At 49.2% G+C, this 12,500-nt stretch overlaps 22 non-coding genes across 22 annotated transcripts in view; 15 read left to right on the top strand and 7 right to left on the bottom strand.

Annotated features, from left to right (window-relative positions):
- The first annotated feature begins 731 nt into the window (after positions 1–731).
- On the top strand, positions 732–805 carry TRNAN-GUU (transfer RNA asparagine (anticodon GUU)). Its single transcript has one exon. It is a non-coding gene; the product is annotated as a tRNA-Asn (tRNA).
- A 236-nt stretch (positions 806–1,041) lies between these two features.
- On the top strand, positions 1,042–1,113 carry TRNAW-CCA (transfer RNA tryptophan (anticodon CCA)). The gene has a single exon. It is a non-coding gene; the product is annotated as a tRNA-Trp (tRNA).
- A 71-nt stretch (positions 1,114–1,184) lies between these two features.
- Positions 1,185–1,255, bottom strand: TRNAG-GCC (transfer RNA glycine (anticodon GCC)). Its single transcript has one exon. It is a non-coding gene; the product is annotated as a tRNA-Gly (tRNA).
- A 1,161-nt stretch (positions 1,256–2,416) lies between these two features.
- On the top strand, positions 2,417–2,490 carry TRNAN-GUU (transfer RNA asparagine (anticodon GUU)). Its single transcript has one exon. It is a non-coding gene; the product is annotated as a tRNA-Asn (tRNA).
- A 229-nt stretch (positions 2,491–2,719) lies between these two features.
- Positions 2,720–2,791, top strand: TRNAW-CCA (transfer RNA tryptophan (anticodon CCA)). The gene has a single exon. It is a non-coding gene; the product is annotated as a tRNA-Trp (tRNA).
- A 71-nt stretch (positions 2,792–2,862) lies between these two features.
- TRNAG-GCC (transfer RNA glycine (anticodon GCC)) lies at positions 2,863–2,933 on the bottom strand. The gene has a single exon. It is a non-coding gene; the product is annotated as a tRNA-Gly (tRNA).
- Positions 2,934–4,094: 1,161 nt separating this feature from the next.
- On the top strand, positions 4,095–4,168 carry TRNAN-GUU (transfer RNA asparagine (anticodon GUU)). The gene has a single exon. It is a non-coding gene; the product is annotated as a tRNA-Asn (tRNA).
- Positions 4,169–4,397: 229 nt separating this feature from the next.
- On the top strand, positions 4,398–4,469 carry TRNAW-CCA (transfer RNA tryptophan (anticodon CCA)). The gene has a single exon. It is a non-coding gene; the product is annotated as a tRNA-Trp (tRNA).
- A 71-nt stretch (positions 4,470–4,540) lies between these two features.
- On the bottom strand, positions 4,541–4,611 carry TRNAG-GCC (transfer RNA glycine (anticodon GCC)). Its single transcript has one exon. It is a non-coding gene; the product is annotated as a tRNA-Gly (tRNA).
- A 1,161-nt stretch (positions 4,612–5,772) lies between these two features.
- Positions 5,773–5,846, top strand: TRNAN-GUU (transfer RNA asparagine (anticodon GUU)). The gene has a single exon. It is a non-coding gene; the product is annotated as a tRNA-Asn (tRNA).
- Positions 5,847–6,082: 236 nt separating this feature from the next.
- Positions 6,083–6,154, top strand: TRNAW-CCA (transfer RNA tryptophan (anticodon CCA)). The gene has a single exon. It is a non-coding gene; the product is annotated as a tRNA-Trp (tRNA).
- Positions 6,155–6,225: 71 nt separating this feature from the next.
- On the bottom strand, positions 6,226–6,296 carry TRNAG-GCC (transfer RNA glycine (anticodon GCC)). The gene has a single exon. It is a non-coding gene; the product is annotated as a tRNA-Gly (tRNA).
- A 1,161-nt stretch (positions 6,297–7,457) lies between these two features.
- On the top strand, positions 7,458–7,531 carry TRNAN-GUU (transfer RNA asparagine (anticodon GUU)). The gene has a single exon. It is a non-coding gene; the product is annotated as a tRNA-Asn (tRNA).
- A 236-nt stretch (positions 7,532–7,767) lies between these two features.
- TRNAW-CCA (transfer RNA tryptophan (anticodon CCA)) lies at positions 7,768–7,839 on the top strand. The gene has a single exon. It is a non-coding gene; the product is annotated as a tRNA-Trp (tRNA).
- Positions 7,840–7,910: 71 nt separating this feature from the next.
- On the bottom strand, positions 7,911–7,981 carry TRNAG-GCC (transfer RNA glycine (anticodon GCC)). Its single transcript has one exon. It is a non-coding gene; the product is annotated as a tRNA-Gly (tRNA).
- A 1,092-nt stretch (positions 7,982–9,073) lies between these two features.
- Positions 9,074–9,147, top strand: TRNAN-GUU (transfer RNA asparagine (anticodon GUU)). The gene has a single exon. It is a non-coding gene; the product is annotated as a tRNA-Asn (tRNA).
- A 236-nt stretch (positions 9,148–9,383) lies between these two features.
- Positions 9,384–9,455, top strand: TRNAR-CCU (transfer RNA arginine (anticodon CCU)). The gene has a single exon. It is a non-coding gene; the product is annotated as a tRNA-Arg (tRNA).
- A 71-nt stretch (positions 9,456–9,526) lies between these two features.
- TRNAG-GCC (transfer RNA glycine (anticodon GCC)) lies at positions 9,527–9,597 on the bottom strand. The gene has a single exon. It is a non-coding gene; the product is annotated as a tRNA-Gly (tRNA).
- A 1,161-nt stretch (positions 9,598–10,758) lies between these two features.
- Positions 10,759–10,832, top strand: TRNAN-GUU (transfer RNA asparagine (anticodon GUU)). Its single transcript has one exon. It is a non-coding gene; the product is annotated as a tRNA-Asn (tRNA).
- A 236-nt stretch (positions 10,833–11,068) lies between these two features.
- On the top strand, positions 11,069–11,140 carry TRNAW-CCA (transfer RNA tryptophan (anticodon CCA)). The gene has a single exon. It is a non-coding gene; the product is annotated as a tRNA-Trp (tRNA).
- Positions 11,141–11,211: 71 nt separating this feature from the next.
- On the bottom strand, positions 11,212–11,282 carry TRNAG-GCC (transfer RNA glycine (anticodon GCC)). The gene has a single exon. It is a non-coding gene; the product is annotated as a tRNA-Gly (tRNA).
- Positions 11,283–12,450: 1,168 nt separating this feature from the next.
- The window catches only part of TRNAN-GUU (transfer RNA asparagine (anticodon GUU)), a 74-nt gene continuing 24 nt past the window's right edge, over positions 12,451–12,500 (top strand). Inside the window, exon 1 of the tRNA in view lies at positions 12,451–12,500. This exon is cut by the window's right edge and continues 24 nt beyond it. This is a non-coding gene — a tRNA (tRNA-Asn).

The raw sequence follows: 12,500 nt of genomic DNA, 5'->3' as shown, positions 1-12,500 counted from the left end.
CGCGCCCTGGTCGAGCACAGCCCTGGTCGGGCTTAGATCACTGGAGCCTCTGGAGATCAAGAACTCCGGAAGCCTAGGGTCAGGCCTATTGCAGAGGCATCTTGTGCCTGGCCATTCCGGGATTGTTGTGTTTCAGGGCCTAGCCATCAATACTCCTGGGATTTCTTTCCAGGAGAACCCTCATGTCCCTGTCCTCCCACAAGCCCGAGCTTTTATGTAAAATAAAGTGTGCTCTGTGGGCCTTCCCCTATGTGCTCTCTGCCTAATCTCTTTCTCCCAAGCTGAGCTCTGCAGGTAAATGTATCTATCTGACTGAGGGGCTAGGGAGGGCCTTTCCCAGCAGTCTTACAAGCCAAGAGTTCAGAGAAAGCACCTGCTCTGGGAAGGAGACTCTGCTCACAGAGAAGACAAGTCCAACATAACACAGTGAAGATGGGATGGGCAAGACACACGCCTCACGGGCTGGTAGCACGCAAACAGAGGAGCAGGGAGCTACGCTAAGCAGGCAAAGAGAAAAGTCATGTATGAGTCTCATGCACTGTGACCGGTAGTAATACTGGCTCTAACACCATTAGACAGTAGTCTACACATCATAAATTACAACAGTAACAAGACACTAAGCAAATGACAAATGCTGTATGGCATAAAGACGCCTTATATAATACAAGCTCCAGGCAGGCGCACACATGTCAAGACATATATTGAGTCTCAGGAAATGTATACAGTCAATAGTCTCTGTGGCGCAATCGGTTAGCGCGTTCGGCTGTTAACCGAAAGGTTGGAGGTTCAAGCCCACCCAGGGACGTAGCCTTTTGTCTGCATGAAACACAGATACGTACCTTTGCTCTTTCCTGCGTGCGATCCTTTCCCTGAATAGTTCAATCCTCAGCGTTCTCACTGCACCTGCAGTCAATTTCAATAATTAGGATAGAAAACAAAAGGCCAAGCCCTGTAATACAACCGTAGGCATATAAGCAGAGGAAAATAAGTCAAAAGGCCCACAGCATTTGTTCATCTGGCATCGAAGGCTGCAAGTGTAAGGACCTCGTGGCGCAACGGTAGCGCGTCTGACTCCAGATCAGAAGGTTGCGTGTTCAAATCACGTCGGGGTCACTGCTTACCATTTTATTCCCCACTGAGTTCATATATATCATTTCGAAAACGAAGTCAAAAGAAAGCAACCTTGCATTGGCCGGGAATAGAACCCGGGCCTCCCGCGTGGCAGGCGAGAATTCTACCACTGAACCACCAATGCTTCACATGGTGTGTCCACAGCAAGAGCTCTGTCCAAGACAGTGGTCAGGTTCACACACTTAAATTGTACACATATGAACAAAGTGTGCGCAGCAGACATGATAACGCCAACGTTTCACATGATGATGGCAAGAATCAGATGCAGGAGACTATAAGTAATAATGTCTTTGCATTTGCTGAGGTCACTGGCTTGGTACTAGAGTTGTGGTTATCAGGGCATGATGGCAGGCTGCTCCTGACAGAAGTGGCTCACAGAATGCACCCGCCAGATCACCAGCACTATTGTGTTTCAGATCATGTCACTGAACTCTCCTCCTGGAAAATCCTTCCCACTGGCTTTGCCAGATTCTGTGTCCTCCCCAAAATGCTGGGGTGAAACGGGCAGAGTTCTGCACCCTGCGCCCCTTTACGCGTCCCTAACGCCATCCCAACGCGCCCTGGTCGGGCACAGCCCTGGTCGGGCTTAGATCACTGGAGCCTCTGGAGATCAAGAACTCCGGAAGCCTAGGGTCAGGCCTATTGCAGAGGCATCTTGTGCCTGGCCATTCCGGGATTGTTGTGTTTCAGGGCCTAGCCATCAATACTCCTGGGATTTCTTTCCATGAGAACCCTCATGTCCCTGTCCTCCCACAAGCCCGAGCTTTTATGTAAAATAAAGTGTGCTCTGTGGGCCTTCCCCTATGTGCTCTCTGCCTAATCTCTTTCTCCCAAGCTGAGCTCTGCAGGTAAATGTATCTATCTGACTGAGGGGCTAGGGAGGGCCTTTCCCAGCAGTCTTACAAGCCAAGAGTTCAGAGAAAGCACCTGCTCTGGGAAGGAGACTCTGCTCACAGAGAAGACAAGTCCAACATAACACAGTGAAGATGGGATGGGCAAGACACACGCCTCACGGGCTGGTAGCACGCAAACAGAGGAGCAGGGAGCTACGCTAAGCAGGCAAAGAGAAAAGTCATGTATGAGTCTCATGCACTGTGACCGGTAGTAATACTGGCTCTAACACCATTAGACAGTAGTCTACACATCATAAATTACAACAGTAACAAGACACTAAGCAAATGACAAATGCTGTATGGCATAAAGACGCCTTATATAATACAAGCTCCAAGCAGGCGCACACATGTCAAGACATATATTGAGTCTCAGGAAATGTATACAGTCAATACTCTCTGTGGCGCAATCGGTTAGCGCGTTCGGCTGTTAACCGAAAGGTTGGTGGTTCAAGCCCACCCAGGGACGTTGCCTTTTGTCTGCATGAAACACAGATTTGCTCTTTCCTGCGTGCGATCCTTTCCCTGAATAGTTCAATCCTCAGCGTTCTCACTGCACCTGCAGTCAATTTCAATAATTAGGATAGAAAACAAAAGGCCAAGCCCTGTAATACAACCGTAGGCATATAAGCAGAGGAAAATAAGTCAAAATGGTCTACAGCATTTGTTCATCTGGCATCGAAGGCTGCAAGTGTAAGGACCTCGTGGCGCAACGGTAGCGCGTCTGACTCCAGATCAGAAGGTTGCGTGTTCAAATCACGTCGGGGTCACTGCTTACCATTTTATTCCCCACTGAGTTCATATATATCATTTCGAAAACAAAGTCAAAAGAAAGCAACCTTGCATTGGCCGGGAATCGAACCCGGGCCTCCCACGTGGCAGGCGAGAATTCTACCACTGAACCACCAATGCTTCACATAGTGTGTTCATAGGCAGAGCTCTGTCCAAGACAGTGGTCAGGTTCACACACTTAAATTGTACACATATGAACAAAGTGTGCGCACCAGACATGATAACGCCAACGTTTCACATGATGATGGCAAGAATCAGATGCAGGAGACTATAAGTAATAATGTCTTTGCATTTGCTGAGGTCACTGGCTTGGTACTAGAGTTGTGGTTATCAGGGCATGATGGCAGGCTGCTCCTGACAGAAGTGGCTCACAGAATGCACCCGCCAGATCACCAGCACTATTGTGTTTCAGATCATGTCACTGAACTCTCCTCCTGGAAAATCCTTCCCACTGGCTTTGCCAGATTCTGTGTCCTCCCCAAAATGCTGGGGTGAAACGGGCAGAGTTCTGCGCCCTGCGCCCCTTTACGCGTCCCTAACGCCATCCCAACGCGCCCTGGTCGGGCACAGCCCTGGTCGGGCTTAGATCACTGGAGCCTCTGGAGATCAAGAACTCCGGAAGCCTAGGGTCAGGCCTATTGCAGAGGCATCTTGTGCCTGGCCATTCCGGGATTATTGTGTTTCAGGGCCTAGCCATCAATACTCCGGGGATTTCTTTCCAGGAGAACCCTCATGTCCCTGTCCTCCCACAAGCCCGAGCTTTTATGTAAAATAAAGTGTACTCTGTGGGCCTTCCCCTATGTGCTCTCTGCCTAATCTCTTTCTCCCAAGCTGAGCTCTGCAGGTAAATGTATCTATCTGACTGAGGGGCTAGGGAGGGCCTTTCCCAGCAGTCTTACAAGCCAAGAGTTCAGAGAAAGCACCTGCTCTGGGAAGGAGACTCTGCTCACAGAGAAGACAAGTCCAACATAACACAGTGAAGATGGGATGGGCAAGACACACGCCTCACGGGCTGGTAGCACGCAAACAGAGGAGCAGGGAGCTACGCTAAGCAGGCAAAGAGAAAAGTCATGTATGAGTCTCATGCACTGTGACCGGTAGTAATACTGGCTCTAACACCATTAGACAGTAGTCTACACATCATAAATTACAACAGTAACAAGACACTAAGCAAATGACAAATGCTGTATGGCATAAAGACGCCTTATATAATACAAGCTCCAAGCAGGCGCACACATGTCAAGACATATATTGAGTCTCAGGAAATGTATACAGTCAATACTCTCTGTGGCGCAATCGGTTAGCGCGTTCGGCTGTTAACCGAAAGGTTGGTGGTTCAAGCCCACCCAGGGACGTTGCCTTTTGTCTGCATGAAACACAGATTTGCTCTTTCCTGCGTGCGATCCTTTCCCTGAATAGTTCAATCCTCAGCGTTCTCACTGCACCTGCAGTCAATTTCAATAATTAGGATAGAAAACAAAAGGCCAAGCCCTGTAATACAACCGTAGGCATATAAGCAGAGGAAAATAAGTCAAAATGGCCCACAGCATTTGTTCATCTGGCATCGAAGGCTGCAAGTGTAAGGACCTCGTGGCGCAACGGTAGCGCGTCTGACTCCAGATCAGAAGGTTGCGTGTTCAAATCACGTCGGGGTCACTGCTTACCATTTTATTCCCCACTGAGTTCATATATATCATTTCGAAAACAAAGTCAAAAGAAAGCAACCTTGCATTGGCCGGGAATCGAACCCGGGCCTCCCGCGTGGCAGGCGAGAATTCTACCACTGAACCACCAATGCTTCACATGGTGTGTTCATAGGCAGAGCTCTGTCCAAGACAGTGGTCAGGTTCACACACTTAAATTGTACACATATGAACAAAGTGTGCGCAGCAGACATGATAACGCCAACGTTTCACATGATGATGGCAAGAATCAGATGCAGGAGACTATAAGTAATAATGTCTTTGCATTTGCTGAGGTCACTGGCTTGGTACTAGAGTTGTGGTTATCAGGGCATGATGGCAGGCTGCTCCTGACAGAAGTGGCTCACAGAATGCACCCGCCAGATCACCAGCACTATTGTGTTTCAGATCATGTCACTGAACTCTCCTCCTGGAAAATCCTTCCCACTGGCTTTGCCAGATTCTGTGTCCTCCCCAAAATGCTGGGGTGAAACGGGCAGAGTTCTGCGCCCTGCGCCCCTTTACGCGTCCCTAACGCCATCCCAACGCGCCCTGGTCGGGCACAGCCCTGGTCGGGCTTAGATCACTGGAGCCTCTGGAGATCAAGAACTCCGGAAGCCTAGGGTCAGGCCTATTGCAGAGGCATCTTGTGCCTGGCCATTCCGGGATTATTGTGTTTCAGGGCCTAGCCATCAATACTCCTGGGATTTCTTTCCAGGAGAACCCTCATGTCCCTGTCCTCCCACAAGCCCGAGCTTTTATGTAAAATAAAGTGTACTCTGTGGGCCTTCCCCTATGTGCTCTCTGCCTAATCTCTTTCTCCCAAGCTGAGCTCTGCAGGTAAATGTATCTATCTGACTGAGGGGCTAGGGAGGGCCTTTCCCAGCAGTCTTACAAGCCAAGAGTTCAGAGAAAGCACCTGCTCTGGGAAGGAGACTCTGCTCACAGAGAAGACAAGTCCAACATAACACAGTGAAGATGGGATGGGCAAGACACACGCCTCACGGGCTGGTAGCACGCAAACAGAGGAGCAGGGAGCTACGCTAAGCAGGCAAAGAGAAAAGTCATGTATGAGTCTCATGCACTGTGACCGGTAGTAATACTGGCTCTAACACCATTAGACAGTAGTCTACACATCATAAATTACAACAGTAACAAGACACTAAGCAAATGACAAATGCTGTATGGCATAAAGACGCCTTATATAATACAAGCTCCAGGCAGGCGCACACATGTCAAGACATATATTGAGTCTCAGGAAATGTATACAGTCAATAGTCTCTGTGGCGCAATCGGTTAGCGCGTTCGGCTGTTAACCGAAAGGTTGGTGGTTCAAGCCCACCCAGGGACGTAGCCTTTTGTCTGCATGAAACACAGATACGTACCTTTGCTCTTTCCAGCGTGCGATCCTTTCCCTGAATAGTTCAATCCTCAGCGTTCTCACTGCACCTGCAGTCAATTTCAATAATTAGGATAGAAAACAAAAGGCCAAGCCCTGTAATACAACCGTAGGCATATAAGCAGAGGAAAATAAGTCAAAAGGCCGACAGCATTTGTTCATCTGGCATCGAAGGCTGCAAGTGTAAGGACCTCGTGGCGCAACGGTAGCGCGTCTGACTCCAGATCAGAAGGTTGCGTGTTCAAATCACGTCGGGGTCACTGCTTACCATTTTATTCCCCACTGAGTTCATATATATCATTTCGAAAACGAAGTCAAAAGAAAGCAACCTTGCATTGGCCGGGAATAGAACCCGGGCCTCCCGCGTGGCAGGCGAGAATTCTACCACTGAACCACCAATGCTTCACCTGGTGTGTTCACAGCAAGAGCTCTGTCCAAGACAGTGGTCAGGTTCACACACTTAAATTGTACACATATGAACAAAGTGTGCGCAGCAGACATGATAACGCCAACGTTTCACATGATGATGGCAAGAATCAGATGCAGGAGACTATAAGTAATAATGTCTTTGCATTTGCTGAGGTCACTGGCTTGGTACTAGAGTTGTGGTTATCAGGGCATGATGGCAGGCTGCTCCTGACAGAAGTGGCTCACAGAATGCACCCGCCAGATCACCAGCACTATTGTGTTTCAGATCATGTCACTGAACTCTCCTCCTGGAAAATCCTTCCCACTGGCTTTGCCAGATTCTGTGTCCTCCCCAAAATGCTGGGGTGAAACGGGCAGAGTTCTGCGCCCTGCGCCCCTTTACGCGTCCCTAGCGCCATCCCAACGCGCCCTGGTCGGGCACAGCCCTGGTCGGGCTTAGATCACTGGAGCCTCTGGAGATCAAGAACTCCGGAAGCCTAGGGTCAGGCCTATTGCAGAGGCATCTTGTGCCTGGCCATTCCGGGATTGTTGTGTTTCAGGGCCTAGCCATCAATACTCCTGGGATTTCTTTCCATGAGAACCCTCATGTCCCTGTCCTCCCACAAGCCCGAGCTTTTATGTAAAATAAAGTGTGCTCTGTGGGCCTTCCCCTATGTGCTCTCTGCCTAATCTCTTTCTCCCAAGCTGAGCTCTGCAGGTAAATGTATCTATCTGACTGAGGGGCTAGGGAGGGCCTTTCCCAGCAGTCTTACAAGCCAAGAGTTCAGAGAAAGCACCTGCTCTGGGAACGAGACTCTGCTCACAGAGAAGACAAGTCCAACATAACACAGTGAAGATGGGATGGGCAAGACACACGCCTCACGGGCTGGTAGCACGCAAACAGAGGAGCAGGGAGCTACGCTAAGCAGGCAAAGAGAAAAGTCATGTATGAGTCTCATGCACTGTGACCGGTAGTAATACTGGCTCTTACACCATTAGACAGTAGTCTACACATCATAAATTACAACAGTAACAAGACACTAAGCAAATGACAAATGCTGTATGGCATAAAGACGCCTTATATAATACAAGCTCCAGGCAGGCGCACACATGTCAAGACATATATTGAGTCTCAGGAAATGTATACAGTCAATAGTCTCTGTGGCACAATCGGTTAGCGCGTTCGGCTGTTAGCCGAAAGGTTGGTGGTTCAAGCCCACCCAGGGACGTAGCCTTTTGTCTGCATGAAACACAGATACGTACCTTTGCTCTTTCCTGCGTGCGATCCTTTCCCTGAATAGTTCAATCCTCAGCGTTCTCACTGCACCTGCAGTCAATTTCAATAATTAGGATAGAAAACAAAAGGCCAAGCCCTGTAATACAACCGTAGGCATATAAGCAGAGGAAAATAAGTCAAAAGGCCCACAGCATTTGATCATCTGGCATCGAAGGCTGCAAGTGTAAGGACCTCGTGGCGCAACGGTAGCGCGTCTGACTCCAGATCAGAAGGTTGCGTGCTCAAATCACGTCGGGGTCACTGCTTACCATTTTATTCCCCACTGAGTTCATATATATCATATCGAAAACAAAGTCAAAAGAAAGCAACCTTGCATTGGCCGGGAATCGAACCCGGGCCTCCCGCGTGGCAGGCGAGAATTCTACCACTGAACCACCAATGCTTCACATGGTGTGTTCACAGCAAGAGCTCTGTCCAAGACAGTGGTCAGGTTCACACACTTAAATTGTACACATATGAACAAAGTGTGCGCAGCAGACATGATAACGCCAACGTTTCACATGATGATGGCAAGAATCAGATGCAGGAGACTATAAGTAATAATGTCTTTGCATTTGCTGAGGTCACTGGCTTGGTACTAGAGTTGTGGTTATCAGGGCATGATGGCAGGCTGCTCCTGACAGAAGTGGCTCACAGAATGCACCCGCCAGATCACCAGCACTATTGTGTTTCAGATCATGTCACTGAACTCTCCGCCTGGAAAATCCTTCCCACTGGCTTTGCCAGATTCTGTGTCCTCCCCAAAATGCTGGGGTGAAACGGGCAGAGTTCTGCGCCCTGCGCCCCTTTACGCGTCCCTAACGCCATCCCAACGCGCCCTGGTCAGGCCTATTGCAGAGGCATCTTGTGCCTGGCCATTCCGGGATTGTTGTGTTTCAGGGCCTAGCCATCAATACTCCTGGGATTTCTTTCCATGAGAACCCTCATGTCCCTGTCCTCCCACAAGCCCGAGCTTTTATGTAAAATAAAGTGTGCTCTGTGGGCCTTCCCCTATGTGCTCTCTGCCTAATCTCTTTCTCCCAAGCTGAGCTCTGCAGGTAAATGTATCTATCTGACTGAGGGGCTAGGGAGGGCCTTTCCCAGCAGTCTTACAAGCCAAGAGTTCAGAGAAAGCACCTGCTCTGGGAAGGAGACTCTGCTCACAGAGAAGACAAGTCCAACATAACACAGTGAAGATGGGATGGGCAAGACACACGCCTCACGGGCTGGTAGCACGCAAACAGAGGAGCAGGGAGCTACGCTAAGCAGGCAAAGAGAAAAGTCATGTATGAGTCTCATGCACTGTGACCGGTAGTAATACTGGCTCTAACACCATTAGACAGTAGTCTACACATCATAAATTACAACAGTAACAAGACACTAAGCAAATGACAAATGCTGTATGGCATAAAGACGCCTTATATAATACAAGCTCCAGGCAGGCGCACACATGTCAAGACATATATTGAGTCTCAGGAAATGTATACAGTCAATAGTCTCTGTGGCGCAATCGGTTAGCGCGTTCGGCTGTTAACCGAAAGGTTGGTGGTTCAAGCCCACCCAGGGACGTAGCCTTTTGTCTGCATGAAACACAGATACGTACCTTTGCTCTTTCCTGCGTGCGATCCTTTCCCTGAATAGTTCAATCCTCAGCGTTCTCACTGCACCTGCAGTCAATTTCAATAATTAGGATAGAAAACAAAAGGCCAAGCCCTGTAATACAACCGTAGGCATATAAGCAGAGGAAAATAAGTCAAAAGGCCCACAGCATTTGTTCATCTGGCATCGAAGGCTGCAAGTGTAAGGACCTCGTGGCGCAACGGTAGCGCGTCTGACTCCTGATCAGAAGGTTGCGTGTTCAAATCACGTCGGGGTCACTGCTTACCATTTTATTCCCCACTGAGTTCATATATATCATTTCGAAAACAAAGTCAAAAGAAAGCAACCTTGCATTGGCCGGGAATCGAACCCGGGCCTCCCGCGTGGCAGGCGAGAATTCTACCACTGAACCACCAATGCTTCACATGGTGTGTTCACAGCAAGAGCTCTGTCCAAGACAGTGGTCAGGTTCACACACTTAAATTGTACACATATGAACAAAGTGTGCGCAGCAGACATGATAACGCCAACGTTTCACATGATGATGGCAAGAATCAGATGCAGGAGACTATAAGTAATAATGTCTTTGCATTTGCTGAGGTCACTGGCTTGGTACTAGAGTTGTGGTTATCAGGGCATGATGGCAGGCTGCTCCTGACAGAAGTGGCTCACAGAATGCACCCGCCAGATCACCAGCACTATTGTGTTTCAGATCATGTCACTGAACTCTCCTCCTGGAAAATCCTTCCCACTGGCTTTGCCAGATTCTGTGTCCTCCCCAAAATGCTGGGGTGAAACGGGCAGAGTTCTGCGCCCTGCGCCCCTTTACGCGTCCCTAGCGCCATCCCAACGCGCCCTGGTCGGGCACAGCCCTGGTCGGGCTTAGATCACTGGAGCCTCTGGAGATCAAGAACTCCGGAAGCCTAGGGTCAGGCCTATTGCAGAGGCATCTTGTGCCTGGCCATTCCGGGATTGTTGTGTTTCAGGGCCTAGCCATCAATACTCCTGGGATTTCTTTCCATGAGAACCCTCATGTCCCTGTCCTCCCACAAGCCCGAGCTTTTATGTAAAATAAAGTGTACTCTGTGGGCCTTCCCCTATGTGCTCTCTGCCTAATCTCTTTCTCCCAAGCTGAGCTCTGCAGGTAAATGTATCTATCTGACTGAGGGGCTAGGGAGGGCCTTTCCCAGCAGTCTTACAAGCCAAGAGTTCAGAGAAAGCACCTGCTCTGGGAAGGAGACTCTGCTCACAGAGAAGACAAGTCCAACATAACACAGTGAAGATGGGATGGGCAAGACACACGCCTCACGGGCTGGTAGCACGCAAACAGAGGAGCAGGGAGCTACGCTAAGCAGGCAAAGAGAAAAGTCATGTATGAGTCTCATGCACTGTGACCGGTAGTAATACTGGCTCTAACACCATTAGACAGTAGTCTACACATCATAAATTACAACAGTAACAAGACACTAAGCAAATGACAAATGCTGTATGGCATAAAGACGCCTTATATAATACAAGCTCCAGGCAGGCGCACACATGTCAAGACATATATTGAGTCTCAGGAAATGTATACAGTCAATAGTCTCTGTGGCACAATCGGTTAGCGCGTTCGGCTGTTAGCCGAAAGGTTGGTGGTTCAAGCCCACCCAGGGACGTAGCCTTTTGTCTGCATGAAACACAGATACGTACCTTTGCTCTTTCCTGCGTGCGATCCTTTCCCTGAATAGTTCAATCCTCAGCGTTCTCACTGCACCTGCAGTCAATTTCAATAATTAGGATAGAAAACAAAAGGCCAAGCCCTGTAATACAACCGTAGGCATATAAGCAGAGGAAAATAAGTCAAAAGGCCCACAGCATTTGTTCATCTGGCATCGAAGGCTGCAAGTGTAAGGACCTCGTGGCGCAACGGTAGCGCGTCTGACTCCAGATCAGAAGGTTGCGTGTTCAAATCACGTCGGGGTCACTGCTTACCATTTTATTCCCCACTGAGTTCATATATATCATTTCGAAAACAAAGTCAAAAGAAAGAAACCTTGCATTGGCCGGGAATCGAACCCGGGCCTCCCGCGTGGCAGGCGAGAATTCTACCACTGAACCACCAATGCTTCACATGGTGTGTTCACAGCAAGAGCTCTGTCCAAGACAGTGGTCAGGTTCACACACTTAAATTGTACACATATGAACAAAGTGTGCGCAGCAGACATGATAACGCCAACGTTTCACATGATGATGGCAAGAATCAGATGCAGGAGACTATAAGTAATAATGTCTTTGCATTTGCTGAGGTCACTGGCTTGGTACTAGAGTTGTGGTTATCAGGGCATGATGGCAGGCTGCTCCTGACAGAAGTGGCTCACAGAATGCACCCGCCAGATCACCAGCACTATTATGTTTCAGATCATGTCACTGAACTCTCCTCCTGGAAAATCCTTCCCACTGGCTTTGCCAGATTCTGTGTCCTCCCCAAAATGCTGGGGTGAAACGGGCAGAGTTCTGCACCCTGCGCCCCTTTACGCGTCCCTAACGCCATCCCAACGCGCCCTGGTCGGGCACAGCCCTGGTCGGGCTTAGATCACTGGAGCCTCTGGAGATCAAGAACTCCGGAAGCCTAGGGTCAGGCCTATTGCAGAGGCATCTTGTGCCTGGCCATTCCGGGATTGTTGTGTTTCAGGGCCTAGCCATCAATACTCCTGGGATTTCTTTCCATGAGAACCCTCATGTCCCTGTCCTCCCACAAGCCCGAGCTTTTATGTAAAATAAAGTGTGCTCTGTGGGCCTTCCCCTATGTGCTCTCTGCCTAATCTCTTTCTCCCAAGCTGAGCTCTGCAGGTAAATGTATCTATCTGACTGAGGGGCTAGGGAGGGCCTTTCCCAGCAGTCTTACAAGCCAAGAGTTCAGAGAAAGCACCTGCTCTGGGAAGGAGACTCTGCTCACAGAGAAGACAAGTCCAACATAACACAGTGAAGATGGGATGGGCAAGACACACGCCTCACGGGCTGGTAGCACGCAAACAGAGGAGCAGGGAGCTACGCTAAGCAGGCAAAGAGAAAAGTCATGTATGAGTCTCATGCACTGTGACCGGTAGTAATACTGGCTCTAACACCATTAGACAGTAGTCTACACATCATAAATTACAACAGTAACAAGACACTAAGCAAATGACAAATGCTGTATGGCATAAAGACGCCTTATATAATACAAGCTCCAAGCAGGCGCACGCCGCACACATGTCAAGACATATATTGAGTCTCAGGAAATGTATACAGTCAATACTCTCTGTGGCGCAATCGGTTAGCGCGTTCGGCTGTTAACCGAAAGGTTG

Source organism: Lissotriton vulgaris, chromosome 1_1, assembly GCF_964263255.1.
Source record: "Lissotriton vulgaris chromosome 1_1, aLisVul1.2, whole genome shotgun sequence".
NCBI lineage: Eukaryota > Metazoa > Chordata > Amphibia > Caudata > Salamandridae > Lissotriton > Lissotriton vulgaris.
This window is presented reverse-complemented; position numbering and strand designations above follow the sequence as displayed.